Below are 20,412 nucleotides of genomic sequence, written 5' to 3'. Positions count from 1 at the left end.
TGCATATCTTCCAAAATGGAATTTCCTTGATTTATTTCATTGATTCAGTTAATAATATAGAGAAGATTTTCTACTATGTACCCCTTGTAGTCCATATAGCACAGTCTAATACATCTTTAAAAAACATTTTTAAAAAGCTCATTCTTTTAAGTCAGAAAAGGAGTACATATTCATTGCAGAAAAATCAGAAAATTCAAACAAGCAAAAAGAAGACAATTAAAAAATGCCCACAGTGTCACTTTACCTGGTGAAAAACAGTGTTAATGCTTTGGTCTGTTAGTTTCCTGACTCTTCTCTGTCATGTATATGGACAAATGTGATTTTATATAAAAATAGACTTTATGTACTTTTGTAATCTACTTTTTAAAAACTTAACAATAGAGTTGGCCCTCTGTATCTGGGGGCTCTACAGCCACAGATTTAAACAACCAAAGATCAAAAATATTTGAAAAAAAAATTCCAGAAAGTTACAAAAAGCAAAACTTGAATTTGCTGCACGCTGTCAATGTCAATTATTTACATAACACTTGCATTGTGTTAGGTATTATAAGTAACCTAGAGATTATTTAAAGTATACAGGGGGAGAGATATACCATGTTATTGGATTGGAAGAATCAACATTGTGAAAATGACTGTACTACCCAAAGCAATCTACAGATTCAGTGCAATCCCTATCAAACTACCAATGGCATTTTTCACAGAACTAGAACAAAAAATTTCACAATTTGTAGGGAAACACAAAAGACCCCAAATAGCCAAAGCAATCTTGAGAAAGAAAAACAGAGCTGGAGGACTCAGGCTCCCTGACTTCAGACTATTCTACAAAGCTACAGTAATCAAGGCAGTATGGTTCTGGCACAAAAACAGAAACATAGATCAATGGAACAGAATAGAAAGCCCAGAGATAAACCCACGCACATATGCTCACCTTATCTTTGATAAAGGAGGCAAGAATATACAATGGAGAAAAGACAGCTTCTTCAATAAGTGGCGCTGGGAAAACTTGACAGTGACATGTAAAAGAATGAAATTAGGACACTTCCTAACACCATACACAAAAATAAACTCAAAATGGATTAAAGACCTAAATGTAAGGCCAGACACTGTAAACCTCTTAGAGGAAAATATAGGCAGAACACTCTATGACCTAAATCACAGCAAGATCCTTTTTGACCCACTGCCTAGAGAAATGGAAATAAAAACAAAAATAAACAAATGGGACCTAATGAAACTTCAAAGCTTTTGCACAGCAAAGGAAACCATAAACAAGATGAAAAGACAACCCGCAGAATGGGAGAAAATATTTGCCAACGAAGCAACTGACAAAGGATTAATCTCCAAAATATACAGGCAGCTCATGCAGCTCAATATCAAAAAAACAACCCAATCCAAAAATGAGCAGAAGACCGAAATAGATATTTCTCCAAAGAAGATATACAGATCGCCAACAAACACAGGAAAGGATGCTCAACATCACTAATTATTAGAGAAATGCAAATCAAAACTACAATGAGGTATCACCTCACACCGGTCAGAATGGCCATTATCAAAAAATCTACAAACAAATGCTGGAAAGGGTGTGGAGAAAAGGGAACCCTCTTGCACTGTTGGTGGGAATGTAAATTGATACAGTCAGTATGGAGGTTCCTTAAAAAACGAAAAATAGAATTACCATACGACCCAGCAATCCCACTACTGGGCATATACCCTGAGAAAACCATAATTCAAAAAGAGACATGTACCACAGTGTTCATTGCAGTACTCTTTACAATAGCCAGGACAGGGAAGCAACCTAAGTGTCCATCATCAGATGAATGGATAAAGAAGATGTGGCACATATATACAATGGAATATTACTCAGCTATAAAAAGAAATGAAATTGAGTTATTTGTAGTGAGGTGGATGGACCTAGAGTCTGTCATAAGGAGTGAAGTAAGTCAGAAAGAGAAAAACAAATACTGTATGCTAACACATATATATGGAATCTAAAAAAAAAAAAAAGGTTCTGAGGAACCTAGGGGCAGGACAGGAATAAAGACGCAGACATAGGAAAAGGACTTGAGGACACGGGGAGCGGGAAGGGGAAGCTGGGACGAAGTGAGAGAGTAGCATGGACATATATACACTAACAAACGTAAAATAGATAGCTAGTGGGAAGCAGCTGCATAGCACAGGGATATCAGCTCGGTGCTTTGTGACCACCTAGAGGGGTGGGATAGGGAGGGTGGGAGGGAGACGCAAGAGGGAGGGGATATGGGGATGCATGTGTACCTATAGCTGACTCACTTTGTTATACAGCAGAAACTAATACAACATTGTAAAGCAATTATACTCCAGTAAAGATGTCTATAAATAAATAAATAAATAAATAAATAAAGTATATGGGGGGATGGTCACAGTTGATATGCAAATACTACACCATTTTATATAAGGTACTTGTAACCAATCCCTCATGGACACCAATGGACAATTGTATATTGCTGATATTTTTGAGTCCTAGCAGTTCTTTCAGCAGACGTTATGAGCCTTCTTTGCCAAGTAAGGGTAGATGGGCACTGGAATTGTGATATTCAGACATCTTAAATTGATCTTTGACCAAAATTCATTCACTGACGACTTGTCTTTGATGGTGTTTAATCTTATCAATTTCAAATGCTTCTGGCAAGAATGCATAAGGTCTTAGTGGTCCTATAGGATTCACTGTGTCTCATTTCTTTACTCTCTCTCTCTCTTTTTTTTTTACTAAAGTCCTGATTTTCTGCCCCCAAATGTGCTCCTCCTGCATTTTTACTTAGTAAATGGCATTTCTTTCAGTTACTCAGGTCAATATTTGGGGGTCATCCATAACTCCTGTCTTTCTGTCATGCTCCAGATCCAATCTGTAAACAAATTATGCCAGCTTTCCCATTTCTTTTCTATGCTAGAAAGCGGTTCATTAATTTGGGCTCTGCTATGAAAATTTCTGAGAAGTTGTAGCAGTTTTACTGCTCCACACAATCTCTGTATCTCATCAGATCACACTACACAGTTTTGTTGGGAAAAGGATGATGGGAAAGACCAAAAGGGCCAGGCCGAAGGATAAAACCACCAAATAGCTTTACAGAGATGTCAGCTGAGCACACACGTAGGAGCATCAGGCAATGGACGTGACATTCCAAACGACATGTCATTTTCCCCCTCTATGCACTGAAAATGCTTGTTTTAATTGATAGAAGATAAAAGGTGAAAGAATACAATGCATAGTAACTCATGTTAAAGCTTATAGGTAAAAGACTGAATTCTTGTGTGAAATAAATGGCTTTCCACTTAATAAACTGGATTTGTTCCAAGGACGTCTTTTCATTGACGGAGCAGGTGCAGATGAAGTTTTGAGAAACTTGTGCAGCATTTTTTAAAATAAAACATTTAATTAACAAGCTTGAAAACCGTGGAGCACTTGAAGTGGGAATAAAACAATTGTTTTATATCAAACAGTACAAATCCAATTTGTGAATACAACTCTGTTGAAAAGCTTTAAAATATTAATAAATTGATGCGGGCTTTAAGAAAGAAGTTTTGATTTTCTTTCAAGGTTTTCCCTTGAGACAAGTTCTAAACCAGAAAAGATGTTCAAAAGAAAGCAAAAAAAGTATATTCTTTCTGAAGGTCCAAAAGCTAATTTAAAAGAAACAAGATGAAAAGGATTTAGAATATTTATAAGCACCAAGAAATATCAAATAATCAAATGCAAACATATCTCTAAATGTGGATTTCTTTTGTTAAGGTTGTTTGGAATTGCAGTTGCTGTCATGACTCTTTAATAACTTGTTTCTAGCATTTAAACACAACAGATTTGAAAAAATAATGTAATATTAAAGATACGTGTTGTGTCCCAAGGGACTAAACCATAAGGAGATCTGTAAAAGTTATGTAATAAAAAGAACTTTGAGAAAGATACCATTTCAAGATAGGAAAACTTCAGTTAAAGGTTTAAAACTCCTTTACGTTAAATTTTCCATAGAGCAATTTTTTCTGATTCCAGCCTTTTCTGTCAAAGGCTCTGATAACAGCATGAATTGTTGGTCATACCAGATTTTGCTCTGTGTCATGGTGTTTGCTGGACTCTCAGGTATTGGTTCTTTAATGACTCTGGTCGGGTTACCTGCCCTGCAGAGCAAGCTGGGTAAACCCTCGTGGTGATAGCCAGGCCTTGTGGCAGAGTGTCCAGAATTGACAGGCCAGCAGTATGTCTTTCCTTTAAAGCATCTCCTGTTGGAAAAACACAGCAAATAAAAATCACTAAACAGCTTCTGGGAAAGTCTGTCTGCACTGTGGGGACCTAATGAGATTAAAGAGAAACTTGATTCCTTTCTCCAGGCTCATTCCCCAGAAGTGATCCTGAAATTACCAGAAGAAAATTAAAGGTACATAGGATGATGTTTCCCAAGGCGCTCAACAGAAAAAGGCGGAATAGCGGTCACCATCTATAGAATCCTGGGTATTCAGTAGTCCACAAACCTGTTGAATAGCTCTTCTCACTCTTCATAATATCAAATAGGTTAAAAACAGATAGTGGTTGAATAAGAGATGATGTTCTGATGTTCCTTTTACAAAAACTAAGAATCTTGATTCCAAATGCTTAATTTTCCATGTCTTGAAATTATAATACTCGACTCAGTGTATTAATTTGTTTTTGTTTAGAAAAAGAAAACAACCATCAAAGAGGAAAAACAAAGCCATGAATAGAAAATAGAGGAACTAAACAGCTCAGCACATAGCACATTAAGCATTCTGTGCTAATAAATTATGTTACACCATGCTCACACTTAAAAAGTGCTTCATTTTCTCCACTGCATGCTGCTATTACTCCTCTAAATCAGTGCCTTATTAAGCTGCTCAGTTTCACTTCCCTTGTATTTCACATGGGGTTTAAATCTTTTGATCTTTCTGTAGCATTTTGCCTTCTGATTCCTGATCCTCTTCATTCAACCTGTTGGCTTAATTATTTAGCCTTCTTAGTTGTCACCCTCTTCTAGTCTCAATCAGCCTTTCATCTTTTTAGGTGTCCTAAAACATCTTAATTCTTCTCACTAACCTTTCACTGAGTGGAACTTTTTATATATTAGCGGAAGCCACAGAGATTAAGGATAATTTTTACTTACCTGAAAAAAATCACAATATTTATCTTTTCTTTTGGTATGTCATTACCAGGTAATGCAATACAAATATCACGTCACAGTTTCACGTGTCATTGTTAAGTCTTTGCTAAGGATATTATCCACCATGTGGAAGAAGCATAGAGAATTTTAGAAATTTTGCAACTCTTAACCAGAAATTAAGAGAGAGACCTTATAAGGCAGTCTCCTTATGGACCCTCCATCAACAGGACTTATTTACTAATGTTTGAGGATGTGATGGAGGTCTACATGAGGCATCTGGCAGAACTTTCATCGCCAGGGTTGATTTGGCTGAACCTCTCCAGGCTATTAAAGGCGACAATATTCAAAGATAGAAGAGAACAGCACTTTGGTCAAGCACAGATATATGTAAATACTGGAAAAGAATTGTAATAGAGGTAATAGAATATCGTAGTAAATATATATAAACTTGACAAATTATACTTAACCTAAGTCCCAGTTTCCGTACCTACAAAATGAGAAAGTTGATACTAATAGCTGTCTTATAAGGTTGTTGTGGGAATTAAATGAGTTGTTAAATATTAGTGAAATATTTAGATAAATGGAGCTTATTGTTAAATATTAAAATATTTACAAAATTCATCATCATGTCTTCTTAAACACAGTAGGCAGATAGAATCCTCCCTCTTTTTTTGTGGTTGAGTTATAATACATAAATAACTGTGAAACCCTTAGGAACCTCTGAAATAGGTTGAGATGTATACTCAAACTTTAAATGGCTCCAGATAACTGTGCTTAGTTGATTTTTTTGGTCTCCCTCAAGTTGTAGATGTCATTTTTGGTTGCTGTCAGTATTCTCTTACTGCTTCTGCTATGCTGCTGTATGTTGTATATCATTCATTCACTCTATAGACTAGTCCTGTCGAATAGCCACATTTGTAATTTAAAATTTTCTAGTAGTCAAGTTAAACATAGTAAAAAGAAACAGGTGAAATTATCTCTAATGATTTATTTTATTTAACCCAATATGTAAAAAGTATTATCATTTCAACATGTAATTAATGTACAAATATTATAATGTATTTTATATTAGTTTTTTCATACCAAATCTTTGAAATCTGATGTGTATTTTACTCTAATAGCACATCTCAATTCCAGTGCTAAATTTTTATTAGATACTTTTTCTTTACTTAGATTTCATAAACTTTAGAGTTAAAAAATAGATTCACTTAGCCAAATACATTTAAAAGTTTCCCAATGAGCAAATTATCAGTTTTTAATTAAAATAATTAAAATTAAATAAAATTGCACTAGGCACATTTCAGGTGCTCAGTAGCCATATGTAGTTGTGACTGTCACATTGGTCAACACTGCTTAAGATGCTTATGGAGCCCCTACTATGGTGTATAAAAGGCATTAGACTAGAGACAGGGCTATAAAACATGGTGCCCCTGCCTACCTCAATGTAAATCAACTCTACTCCAATTAAAAAAAAAAGGAATAAGGGAGTTGAGAGGAGTACAAAATACAGCAAATGGTCTGAGAGTAGTAGTTCTTTGCCTCTTCCTATAGAGTATTGTGACTTTATGGCTGAAAGGACTTTTTGGATTCTTTTTGACTTAGTATCCATGACCAAGGTGACTGAGGTTCCTGACAATCTGACTTCTCGATAGTGAGGTATTATTTTATATTTGTGTGTGTCACATATACAGGGCTGTGCATGATTGTTATAATTAATATACTTTTCATGTTCAAATAAAGCATTTTCTATTTAAACTGTGGCTTTAAACAAATAGTCCAGTATTTCCCAATGTGCAGATTTTCTAATGTCAAAATGTATATGTTTGCCAGTTAGTCAATCTCCCTATCTATATTGTTGTTAACTTCAGAGTCCTATTTCATTTCATCCCTTCAAATAACTAGCTTTTCTCATTATTTTCTGCTATTGAACCCACTGTTGCACAGAAAAGTTGATTTGTTAATTAGTTTAATCGCCTCTTCTCATAATGGCGGGGTAAGATTGGCGGAGGAAGCTTGTTATCAATCCATGCTACTAGTAAGCAGTAATTATAGATAATGATGCTTTTGTCTTGTCAAATTCTGAGGATTGTCTTGGACTCCTCCTCACTGAATTAGCAAATGGACGGTCATGTTGAATTCTCCTCTGGTTTCTTCCCCTAACTCATCCCTGACTCTCCCCCAATGAAACAAAATTGCAGCTTGTTAGGTGGAAGCTCATTTGAAGTCTCAATTTTCTTGAGTATTTAGCTCTCATAGGGAAGTGCCAGGTGCTCAGTCGTGGCCACCGCACTTGCCTTTGGCTCAAGGTTCTGACTCAACCGGCATCCTACAAGTCTTTGATTTTCCTTTTGCTTGAAGAGGCAGCGGTTGTCTTGACAGCGGAGCTAAAGCTCTGACCTTGTACTTTGATGCACATTGTGGTACAATCTAATAATCAAAGTCATTTGTCAAGAAACGGAGTGTTCACACTTTTCTATGAAGAGATTGGAATAAACAGCAGATTTTTTGTGGATATGAGCCAGAAAAGGCAGCCACCGTCACTTTTGAAATGTGTCTGGAGTGCAGAGCCCAGAGTAGGTCTTAACCAAGACCATATCTTTATATTAGTGCTTCTCAACCAGGGACAGTTTTGACTCCCAAGGGATATTTGGCAATGCCTGGTGATATTTGTGATTTTCATGACTGGAGAGGGAAGGTGCTACTGGCATTTAGTAGGTAGAGGTCAGGGGTGCTGCTAAACATCCTGCAGTGTGTAGGACAATCCTTCACAATAAAGAATTATCTGGCCCCAAATGTTGATAGTGCCATGGTTGAGAAACCCTACTTCATATGATTATGAAGGGACCACTGTGGCATATTTAATCTTCTCCCTCCTCAACAGTTATTTATATGGTTTGGAGAATAGTTGATTCAGTAGAAAAATTGGTATTGCAAAGAGAATGGATTTTCCATGCCCTGCTATGGGGACTCTTTATGGATAAAAAATAAGGAGTAAAAATGTAAAACAACCCGTCTTCCTATAATTAAAGTAGAAACTCATTTATTGCCTAGTGTTGCAGAAGTGTAATGGAACTAATATGCTAAACTCTGACATGCTTCAGAATCACCAACAAATTCCTTAATAGATCTGCGTTCTTCACCAGCAGGGAGAAATTACATGGTCCATGAATGTTGTAACTAGGTATATTTTGACCAAAGGCTGCTTACATCTTTCACTTCTTGAGATTAGATTACATCTGGGGAAAATCCTAATGTTTTGTGTGACACCAAACTCAGTCTAATTCTGAGCAACTTGGAGAAGTTCAGATACGAATTTATCTCATGATAATAATGAGTTTGTCTGAATAGACCCAATTTCTAGCGGTCTCTTGGACTGAGGTGGATCTGGAGCTGTGTGCTAGGATCTCTTTGGAACTGACAGTTACTATCCAATATATTCTGCTGACCAGTGCCATAAACACCAGCTTCTTGGCACTTACCTGTCATGTGCAAATGGGATGACGTAAATAAAAATATTATATATCTTCATAGATCAATTTAAGAGAACAATGATAACTCCACAAAGAAGACATTTCTAACAATTTGAGTCTTTCTCTTGAGAGATGTAACATTTGATTTCTCTCACTGAAAATTTTCTGGCAGTGGCTATATGATCATATGTGGGTATTATTATTGCACTGAGTTGAAAATTGTAGTACATGATTTCTGAAGTCCTTTATAACCCTGAGGTTCTCTGATTCAATGGTTCTGTGAGTTTATCCTTAAGAACTTACAACTGTGCTGCCTCTCAATTCCCAACTCCCCATTCTTCTACATACAGTTCTTCCTAATTTGGTCTCATCTATTGCTGTTTCCATAATCCACCAAATGAAACCTCTGCTAATATCTTTTCTGTCCCTTGCACATGCCATGCTCTTTCAGTCTCTCACTCAGAATGTCAGTCTCCCACTTGGAATGTCTTCTGCTCTTCCTTCAAAGCTTAGCTCAAATACTACCTTTCATGAAACTCTTTCCTATTGTTCTAGCTTAAATTTATTATTTTCTTATTTCTCCTACATTTGCAATTTGGATTCTAGAATATGGGGAAATATATCAATGTTTTCATAAAACTAGATGTATCAGCAGTTTCTACTGTAACTTCTGTAGAAACTGTTGGTATATCTAGTTTCTACTGTAACTTCTGTGGTTTCTATGTTTACTTCTTAGGAAGGAATTCCTCACCTTTTCACAGGGAATGACGATGAGACTATTTAGCACTTGACTGTATGTTGTCTTTTATAAATTCTTGACTCTAACTAGTCTCTAAGTTTCCAGAGCCTATGTTTGCTTTGGTTCTCCTTTTGTGCCTTTTACAGTGCTGCAGTCATAGTAAGCAGGTAATAAATGACTACTAAATTAAATGAAAGACAGTGGAACTAGGTGACCTGGTAAGCATGATTGGCCAGTGATTCCACAGAATAGGGTTTTCTGCTAGAATAACACATGCCAGCGTGCTTTTGAGATGTTCTGTTCCGTTGTATGGGTAATTTGGGAGAAGATTATGTTTTAGTTCTCATTTTCATTGTCTTTTAAGAGCAGAATGGGAACAGTAGAGAAGGAAGAATAGAAATGGTTTAGGAAGAAAAGAACAGGGCTGTCAATCTTTTCTGAATCATAGCAACTTTTCCCCCCTTTTCTTTCTAAGAAATGAATGGCAATCTCAAAATACCAGCCTCTACCTCATTTTTCCTGCCTCTGCCTTTTGATATTCTCAGAGCTAGGGCCACTGATGCCTCTCAGTTTTGTGCTGAGCCTTAACCACGTGAGCCTGTTCTTCCAGAGACAAGGAATGTCTATCAACAATGTGGCCGTGCCATTGTGTGCACCTTCCTGGCTTTTGGATTTAGTGACTACTTTGCTGATCATCTTTATGACTTGGCATCCTAACCATGAGCTTTGAGTGCCAATTTTGCCTTGTAGATAAAGTTCTCTCCTACCCAGTGTTGGTCATGATTTCTGATGAGTACCATGGTTTCCCTTGTAGAATTGTAACTCAGCCCTAAAGCTTAGCCTGGTGACAGGGACCCTGTTGTTCTTTACCTTGTCCTTTTGGCATTGGTTGTCTTTCAGGCTTGGAGATTTCCTTTGTATCTGACCTAATTATTGTTGTCTAGTGTACAGGGAGAGTCACTTGAGGTCAGTTCTGCATTTCCCTTTTCACAAATGTTACCTGGGGTCTAGATCTCCTTCTGCCTCTCACAGTTAGACATAGTGTTTCACTGGCCTCTTTAGCAGCTAAGTCAGTTTCCCTGAGTGCCTGAATCTGGTGCATAAGTTTCGAGTTGGTGCATAAGTTTCGAGTTATGTCTGTGGTTTTTTTCCCCTAACTCTGGTAACTCAATTATTTGCACACAGCACCTGGCTTGAATTGTGCTTTGAATCACTTACTAAAATAAGGGGGAATTGTTTTAGTCTGTGTTATCCAAGATTTCGTGGGATGTTAATAGATGTTATTTGACAAAAAAGTTTCCATGGTCAAATACTTTTGGGAAACACTGAGTTAAACATAGTTAGATAGAATTCTTAACTGAAATATGATTTTCTAAGTGGAAGGAGTAGCAGCATTTTCCAGTTTTTTTAACCATGGAGCCATTTCTTTCAGGAACATCTCTTAACAGCTCAGGGAATACCAATGATCCTTATAACACCCATTTCAGTTTGGACTGTTCCTTTAAAGAATAATCATAAATTTGGTGGTGGGATGAATTGGGAGATTGGGACTGATATATATATACACTAATATGTATAAAATGGATAACTAATAAGAACCTCCTGTATAAAAAAATAAATAAAATTAAATTCAAAAATTCAAAAAAAAGAATAATCTTAAATTTGGGCAATAGCATTATACCATATTAGATCATATTAGGTTTTATAGGCAGAGAGTAAAGCTGGTTCTGTGTAAATACAATGGCAATCAAGAACAAATTACAATTCCCTATCAAATTACCCATGACATTTTCCACAGAACTAGAATAAATAATCCTAAAATTTATATGGAATCATAAAAGACCCAGAATTGCCAAAGCGATCCTGAGGAAAAAGAACAAAGTAGGAGGCATAACCCTCCTAGACTTCAGACAATAATACAAAGTTACAGTAATCAAAATGGTGTGGTATTGGCACAGAAACAGACATATGGATGAATGGAATAGAATAGAGAGCCCAGAAATAAACCCATACATCTGCAGTCAATTAATCTTCGACAAAGGAGGCAAGAATATACAATGGGAAAAAGTCTTTTCAGCAAGGGTTGTTGGGAAAGTTGGACAGCCACATGTAAATCAGTGAAGTTAGAACAAACCCTCACACCATACACAAAAATAAACTCAAAATGGCTTAAAGACTTAAACATAAGACATGACACCATAAAACTCCTAGAAGAGAACCTGGGCAAAACATTCTCTGACATAAATTGTACCAATGTTTTCTTAGGTCAGTCTCCCAAGGCAATAGAAATAAAAGCAAAAATAAACAAGTGGAACCTAATGAAACTTACAAGCTTTTGCACAGTAAAGGAAACCATAAACAGAACAAAAAGACAACCACGGAATGGGAGAAAATATTTGCAAATGCTGCGACTGACAAGGGCTTAATCTCCAAAATATACAAACAGCTCATACAACTCAACAACAACAAAAAACAACCCAATTGAAAAATGGGCAGAAAAATAGACATTTCTTCAAAGAAGACATGCAGGTGGCCAATAGGCACATGAAAAGATGCTCAATATTGCTGCTTATTAGAGAAATGCAAATCAAAATTACCATGAGGTACCACCTCACACCAGTCAGAATGGTCATCATTAAAAAGTCTACAAATAACAAATGCTGGAGAGGGTGTGGAGAAAAGGGAACCCTCCTACACTGCTTGTGGGAATGTAAGTTGGTGCAGCCACTATGGAAAACAGTATGCAGCTTCCTCAAAAAGCTAAAAGAGTTGCCATATGATCCAGCAATCCTACTCCTGGGTGTATATCCAGACAAAACTATAATTCAAAAAGATACATGCACCTTTATGTTCATAGCAGCACTATTCACAATGGCCAAGACATGGAAACAACCTAAATGTCCATCAACAGATGAATGGATAAAGATGTGATACATATATACAGTGGAATACTACTCCTTCATAAAAAGAACAAAATAATGCCATTTGCAGCAACATGGATGGAACTAGAGATTAGCATTCTAAGTGAAGTAAGGCAGAAAGAGAAAGACAGATACCATACGATATCACTTATATGTGGAATCTAAAATATAACACAAATGAACTTACCTATGAAACAGAAAGAGACTTACAGACATAGAGAACAGATCTGTGGTGGCCAAGAGGGAGGTGGGGTGGGGGAGGGATGGAGTGGGAGTTTGGGGTTAGCAGATGCAAACTTCTATATATAAAATAGATTAACAACAAGGTCCTGCTGTATAGCACAGGGAACTGTATGAAATATCCTATGGTAAACCATAATGGAAAAGAATATAAACAAAGAATGTTTATGTATGTATAACCAAATCATTTTGCTGGAATTTACACAGCATTGTAAATCAAATATACTTCAATAAAAAATTAATTAAAAATGAATAAATCACAATTAAGCTTGTTCTATGAAAATAACCTCTGTTAAACAATATACATATTTGTACTTTAATAATCTATACTTAAGCTAAGTATAAGAATCGATTTCATCATAGCAAAAATGCAAGGAAAAAATCTCTAAGTCAGCTAATGTCTTAAAAATATTAAGACCAGAAACTCTTTCTGTTTTTGATCCTTTTGTTCCTCTGACATAGGAATGAAAGCCCCCAATACTATTTCTCTCTTAGAAGGTCCTAAAACTAATCAGGGGTGCTTCCTGATGGAAGTGATTTTAGTACCCTAAATATCCATCTTTAATCTTTTAATTTAACTTTCATTCAGCACTTTTTTTTTTTGGAGATGTCTGCTCTGTACCAGCCCCTCTTGCTTCTGTTTGAGCTCTGATAAGTTTGCTATTAACCTAGATTTTTTTTTTGTCTCTTTCCTCTTGAGAAAGGGACAATACATGTATTTTTTTTTCTTTATGAATCTTTACTATATAGGTGAAAATTATAAAACAACTAATATTTACTGATAGTTCGGGACAGTGGTTTTCCATGGCTAATGATTACCATGGACAAGTTATGTGTCAGAAAAGAATATTAGGACAATTACATTTAAGTGAAATATGTATCATCTGTTTTTTCCAAAAACTGTGCTTGCTGGGTGGGGCACAGAGATGAACAGAGACAAGGAGAAGTAATTCCCTCTCTCCATCTATTGAAGAAATCTGTAGCCAAGTGGGAAGACCTTCCTTCTCAGAATTAAAAGAGGAGATATCAATCACAAAGGCTGGAAAACAAAATACATCAATTGGTTGTAATTTAAAAGAGTTGTCTTTCGTGTCTTTATGTGACCCATATGGCAGAAACAACGCACATAGGAAGAAGAGATTGATGACAATCTGCGTAGATTAAACATTGTATTTCAAAGGTGGAAATCAGTCCTTGTGTATAATATATTCTGTATGTTTGTTTGAGGGCAGAATTGTTCACAAATATGCAAAAGATTGTGCTTGGGTAAGGTGAATAAAATAAAAAGATGATATAGGACATTAAACCCTTTTCACGTTTATGGTCAAGTTAGAGGTCTGAGGAAATTACAAGAGAGCCCAGCATTAAGCTTTCCAAGTCATGTGTCTCCCTCCTCTAGCAGGACGGAGATGATGAAGAGCTCGCACCACACTCCTAAAGAAGCTTCCTGAAGCTCAGGAAGGTGCTCAGTCAGTGAAAGGCTTGGCCCCCACCTCTCAGGGTCAGAATTTCAGTGAGCTATTTACACTCTACCCTGTGACAAAACACGTACTTTGTCTTAACACGATGATTTGACACAGTTTTTTTTGATGAGCAACTCTAACGTCATGCATTTTTTTTCCCTTTTGTGTAGAGCCCTTCCGTTAAGCCTTTGAGTTTTCTGTGTAAAGGGGCTTTGGAAGCAGACAACGTGAATTCCATCCCTAGCTCCACTGCTCTCTGGCCATGGGACCTTGGGCAAGCCACTTAATTTCTTTGAGCCTCAGTTTCCTCATCTGTAGAACTTAGATAACAATACTTTCCCTACTTATTTCATAGGATTGTGTAAGGATCAGGGATACAATATGTAAAAAAGTGCTTTGTGAACACATTTGAAGTACAATTATGACGTTAGAACTGGAGAAATTATATAGAATTCCTCCATCATATGTCTCCTAAGGATCTCTTTTCTCTGTCTCTCCAGCCCCTACTTTAGTCAAGCCCTCATCATTTCTACCCTGGACTGACTATTAAACTAAACTCTCAATTGCTTATTTTGTTTTCAGTTTGGTTTCACTTAAATCTATTTTTTAAACTACCACCAGAGCGATCTAAAACGTAGATCTCATCATCTACTTGTCTGTAGGGCCCCCAGTGACTCTCCAGTGCCTGAAGCGTAAAACTGAAACTTCTCAGCCTGGTGGACCAAGGTCTTTGTCATTCTTTTCAACTTTATTTCTATTCACTGCCCCCAGTGCTCTTTTCTGCTCCAGCCATACATAACTTCTTGCAGCCATGTGTAGCTACCCATACCTTTCTGTCTTTGCACGTGCTGTCCCTCTGACTGGATGTCCTTCACCCATCCTACATCTAACTGTTGGGTTCTGACTTACCCCCCAGGTCTCAGCTCAAGGTATATCTTCTGGAGGTTTCCCTTGTCCTTCCTCTCCTCCAGGAAGAGCTGAGTGATGCCACACTTAACCTGTCACACCACATAGTAATAACATTGTATTCATGGGAATAATGATAGTACCTGCTTCATAAGATGACTGTGCATTAACATTTGTGATCCTGTCTGTAAATATTTGCCATTATTATTAAGAATTATGGCTATCATTTTGGGGGGAGAGGAATGATACAGATATACTGGAATCCCATTCAGAAACCTCTTTCATTGCATTTGGAGAAGGCTTCTGGAATTTGGTTTTTATCAGAAGTCCGTTGCCAGTGACAATGGCACTATGTTAGTGAAGCACACACTATATATACCAATGGAAGTTAATGCTCAACTCAAGTAATAACATATATTTAGTTATATCTATTATTGTATTTCTTGTCACAATAATAGAAATACTTCCCCTCATGTTACTTTTTCTTTTTTCGTTTTTTCCCCTTCTCTTTTAGATGTCAATATACAAGTCTGTTTTAATTCTCCTGGGTCTAGTGGGAGGCTTGTTTGTTTCACGGTCCACACCACTGGAAATGTCAGAAGACAGAAAAAAAAAAAAAAAACCAGAAAGAAGAGAGGGAGGCAGCAGATTTCGTAGGTAATTACTACTTTTGTGATGCTGTGTGGCTAAGTGGTACATCTATTGCTGTTTCCCCTGAACTCCCCTACTTGGATCCACGGGGAGTTATTGTTGTTTGCAGGGAGCTACTAGACTGACCACTTCTTAGTTCTTTCTTCTTTACAAAATACAAGGAGATGATGAGAATGATACTCAGGTGTGGATGCTCTCAATACAGTGAGAAAAAATGAAGTCGACTATAATGAAAACAGATGTGAATATTTTTCAGTTTTGTTTTATGAGAAAATACAGGTAATACATCAATGAATCAAATAGATTACATATTTTAAATCATTACTAATAGATAGCAATGTTATTATTTATTAAAATTATATTCTTAGAATTGAAATCATAATCATAGAACCCCTGGTATATGAACTTTAAAATATTAAGTTTTATAGTAATGAATAGAGAGCTTGCCAGGGAAACTACATTTCAATCTTCTCCCAACTTTGTATTTTTAATGAAGGGAGCACTGATTGTCAGTGTCTATTTACATGTCTTACCGTCAAATGTACTTATGCAGGCAACAAGGATTGTCTTTCTGATTTCTGAATACTTGGTTCCGATCACTCTGCTGGACACAATGCGTTTATTGTACTGATGATTGTAAATGGCAACATTTTTCATTTTTTCTAATGTTTTTGATAAGATTTCTAAAGACAATTTTTATTTTTACCTCCCCTTCTTAACAGAGTGGAGGATATCTCTTCGTTATTGTTTAAGTTGATGTGCTGAAAATTGTCACTACCTATTCTTGAAAAAAATTTATTTATTTCATTACTTTCATTAACCTAGGCAAAACCAATCCAGCCATTTCTCTAAACTATTATGTATTTCACTCCAAATATCACTTTTAGGCTTAACTGGAAATCTTGTCTCATTAGTCTTATATAAAGCCATGTTATTGTAGTTCCTGGCCCACAGGCATTACTGTATATTGGTAGCATTAAATCATAAAAGTGTTCTTCAATTGAATGACGTAAATGGAACCTGCTTGAAAAAATAAGGGCTTTAAAATAAATCTTTAGTTCTTGAATATTACTGCTGAATAACTTCAGAAGTAGCTGGATTGTGGTGATTTATATATATGTATAAACATCAAATTGTATGGCTTAAATATATGCAATTTAAATTTGTCAATTATACCTCAGTAAAGCTGGGAAAAAATCTAATTAAAAAAAGGATCATATACACGACACTCAGAGTATGTACAGGCATATAGGAGTAGGCTGGCAAAGAGAAAAAAAAAAAAGCCTTTCCTCTTTGAACTGAAACATTTATGCTGAGAATATATTGAAATTATGCTGCAGTGTGTTTTGTATATATCAGTCTACACTAGTGGACACTAGAAAGCAGATGACTTTCTTAGAGACATTTGCTTTTGGGCAGAGCTTCTCAGTGGATAGGAATATAGTGATTTTTAGTTTCTTTCCGTATCACAGATTTTGACCCAAGGTCATATGCCTTAGAAAAACTTAGAAAAATTTTGGAAGAACTCCCCAAATCCCTTTTAAACCTCTCTGAAAGGATAATATATTTACATTATTCCATCTTAGGTGTCTGCAGGCAGCTTATTTTATGGGAAAAATTGTGTTTGGGAGTAGATTCTTATTTTAATCAGGCTATTTTCTTAACCTCAGATTAAAAAAAAAACTTTAAAATGAGCATTATACTATTTATAGCAATGGTATATTTTGTTTGAAAAACTGAAAAGTTATACAAATATAAAATAATAAAAAAATTGTCATCATAGAAAATTTCAAACATGTGCAAAAAAGTGGACAAAATAGTATACTGAAGCCCCAGGCCTTCATTTCCTAGCTTCAACAATGACAAATTCATGGCCAATCTTATTTCAGCTCTTTAAGTCATTTTGAGAAAAGGGTCTCTTTTCTGCTATCCATTCTTTCTTTACTTGTTTAGCAGTCACAATTTAACAGTGATTTAAAAAAATGTACTTTGTATATACAATGGAATATTGCTCAGCTGTAAAAAGGAACGAAATTGGGTCATTTGTAGAGACGTGGATGGACCTAGAGACTGTCATATAGAGTGAAGTAAGTCAGAAAGAGAAAGACAAATATTGTATATTAATGCACATATGTGGAATCTAGAAAAATGGTACAGATGAACCATTTTTTCTGCAAGGCAGAAATAGAGACACAGACGAAGAGAACAAACGTATGGATACCAAGGGGGGAAGCGGGGGGCGGGAGTGGTGGTGGTGGGATGAATTGGGAGATTGGGATTGACATATATACACTAACATGTATAAAATAGATAACTAATAAGAACCTGCTGTATAAAATTCAAGAAAAAATGTACTTGGTGAGGCAGCAGTAGAGAATATTTTAGGAACTTTCTCTGTCCTTCTTGTCCTCAGTTATTTCAGGTGACAATTCAGTTTTCTTGTAAAGCTATGGTTCAGCTGGGGGTGTGTGGCCAAAACCTTTCTTGTGGCTCTTTTGGTTCTCCTTTGCCTTGATGATGTCCAGCGGCTGATATCCAGCTGTTTTCCAAAGGGCATGATTTAGGTCTTTAGGTGACACTGAGCTAAGATACAGCCTTACAAAAGTCTTGGCTGTCCTTTCCCTAGTGCCTGTCTTTGCGCAGAGAGTGAAGACTGGTACCCATGGGGCAAGTTTGACCCTCAGAAACAAATGTACTGCCCTTCCAGGAGGAAGCATAGGAGCATTTTGCATCAATCCTCTTTCCAACTTTTTGACAAAAATAATGAACAGTTGAGGGCTTTGCTCTTAAGGAGACACTTCCTTCCTAAGTACTGTCTCTTTGTGTCTTTACTGTCTCCGTTGTGTGTGCACAATGGAGAGAATAGCTCAGGAGACCCTTTGCCTAGCCTATTATGCTGTTATTCCATCTGTCTGTGGAAAACCAGAAAAAAAAAAAACCAACAAAATAAACTGTGTTAGGTCTTGCCTTATGGCAAATTCTGATCCACAGTTGCTGTTTTCCCACACTTACTTAAGCTTCTTTGCACATCTACTGGCACAAAGGCCTGAGGGCTTCCTTCTAAATGTGAGATACTTTTATACATCCGGGCCCTCTGGCCTTGCCTCTGGCAGATGCAAACAAACAAAAGGCTGCTTGGAGCTGACTTCCAACAGTAGAAACTGGTTCCTGGCCAGAACAAGAGAGCCATATTAGAACTGCAAGTGTGTGCAGCTACTCATCTGGAGATTGGCAACATTTTGTAAATTTGGGGGTAATATATCTATTTTTATGTAATCTTTTGAAATGAATTAGCAATAAAGAAAGAGCCTCATTGGGGAAAATGACTAATTTTTATGAACGCCTATTTAAAAATGTAATGTGATTTGAAAATTGATGAACAGTTCCAATAAATTTGGAGGAGGTACTGCATATTATCATGGTACTTACAGAATGCAAAAAAATACAGGTTAATGTATTACAAACAATGCTTTATTTTAAGTTACACCGAGTCTAATTTTGGCTTCCACTGATGTAGTGTTGTAATCATCTTAGCTCATGTATCAACGACCAGATTGTGCCTGGAGAATAACTTCATGGACAATTGAAATTTTAGGAAAAATGGAATATGCATATGGCTCTGGGTTATCCATGGCTTCTATTTCTTTTGGCTATCCACCTTCCACCCAGACATAGGATGGGCAGTCAGCTTCTAGTTTGAAGCTTGATAAAGAATAGAAGAAAACTGAAATCAATGGTTATATTTGAAACTTTTGGGAAATTGAGTTTGAAAAATTTATCTGTTTTTAGAATAAATAAGAAACCAAATCATGTAAGAATATTCCCCTCCCCCATGGCTAATAGTTGTGAAATGTATCTCTTTCTACAACTCCACATTTTTAAGATACTAACCCTTTATTAAGGGGAATGAGAAAACTGAGAATTTCATTATACAAAGTGCATTAACTGAACATTTTGAATAGAGGAAATCAGTAGATGTGGTTGAGAATTTCTAGACTTTGAAGAGAAATAGGATAGAGTAGAATGGTATAATTAGGTAAATCTTTTTCTCTATTCACGCCTGTATTCTTTCAGTTCACATAACTTCTCTCAAAGTTAGAGGTATTTCCATTAAGAAGATCGGATTTTCCATCCGAAAGATGAGAAAGCAAGGGGGAGTAAGCTTTCCATCTTGGCCTGTCTTCACTGTGGCTGGTCTACAGATGGCCACCTTTGAGTTTAGCTCCATCTCCAGTGCATTTAGCCGTGGCCCGTGTGGTAGGGTCACTTGCCCTGCAGTGTGAAGCAACTTGTGTGCGATCAGTCGGCAGTGGCTGCTTTTCTTACAATGGAGCTCTGTGTAAAGCAGGACCCAGAAAATTAGTGGAGTCCACTGTGGTTTGTCTCTTACAGCTTTATCTCCAGCTCCTGTTGGCTGACTTTCCAACCTGTTCTGCAATTGGCTGTGATTTTTCTAGTGCTGCTGCTTTTCCTTATTTTTCTTTCCTCCAAATTAATTTATGTGCCCAGAATTTTTAGAAGATTTTCCTTAGGGCACTTTTGATCCATAATTTCAATTTAATTCCATTTGGAATAAAACTAGATGAACTATTTAAAATTCTGGTGCAGTCTTGCTTTCTTTTGATATTTCAATCTAGTGAAAGGTGGGTGACTGGATAATAGATATCTGTTAAGATTTCCTTGGCAATATTGACATGTTAGTGTGTTTGATTGCACTACTTAACTTCCCATTCCTCCTGCCCAAGGATGCAGGTCACTTGATTGCAGCTGATTCTTCTTGGCAACTGCCACTCTGTGGGGTTTCTGGGAAGCTGGGAGCAGACCATGCCCAGGGTTATCATGTATTGTAAGGGGACTGACAGCTGTGAAGCCAGCATATGGTTT

General features: G+C 36.6%; 1 long non-coding RNA gene across 2 annotated transcripts in view; it reads left to right on the top strand.

Moving 5' to 3' along the window:
- Positions 1-20,412, top strand: part of LOC309667184 — a 383,463-nt gene that overhangs the window by 17,180 nt on the left and 345,871 nt on the right. The window contains exon 2 of one of the 2 annotated variants that reach the window (XR_014267596.1): positions 15,392-15,534. This is a non-coding gene — a long non-coding RNA (uncharacterized lncRNA). Of the gene's footprint in view, positions 1-10,465; positions 15,535-20,412 lie in introns of those variants that run through there. The other variant, XR_014267597.1, reaches the window with a different exon arrangement.

Source organism: Balaenoptera physalus (assembly GCF_965194825.1).
Source record: "Balaenoptera physalus genome assembly, chromosome: 9".
NCBI classification, from domain to species: domain Eukaryota; kingdom Metazoa; phylum Chordata; class Mammalia; order Artiodactyla; family Balaenopteridae; genus Balaenoptera; species Balaenoptera physalus.
The sequence above is the reverse complement of the archived record's forward strand: the minus strand, read 5'-3'. Positions and strand labels throughout refer to the sequence as shown.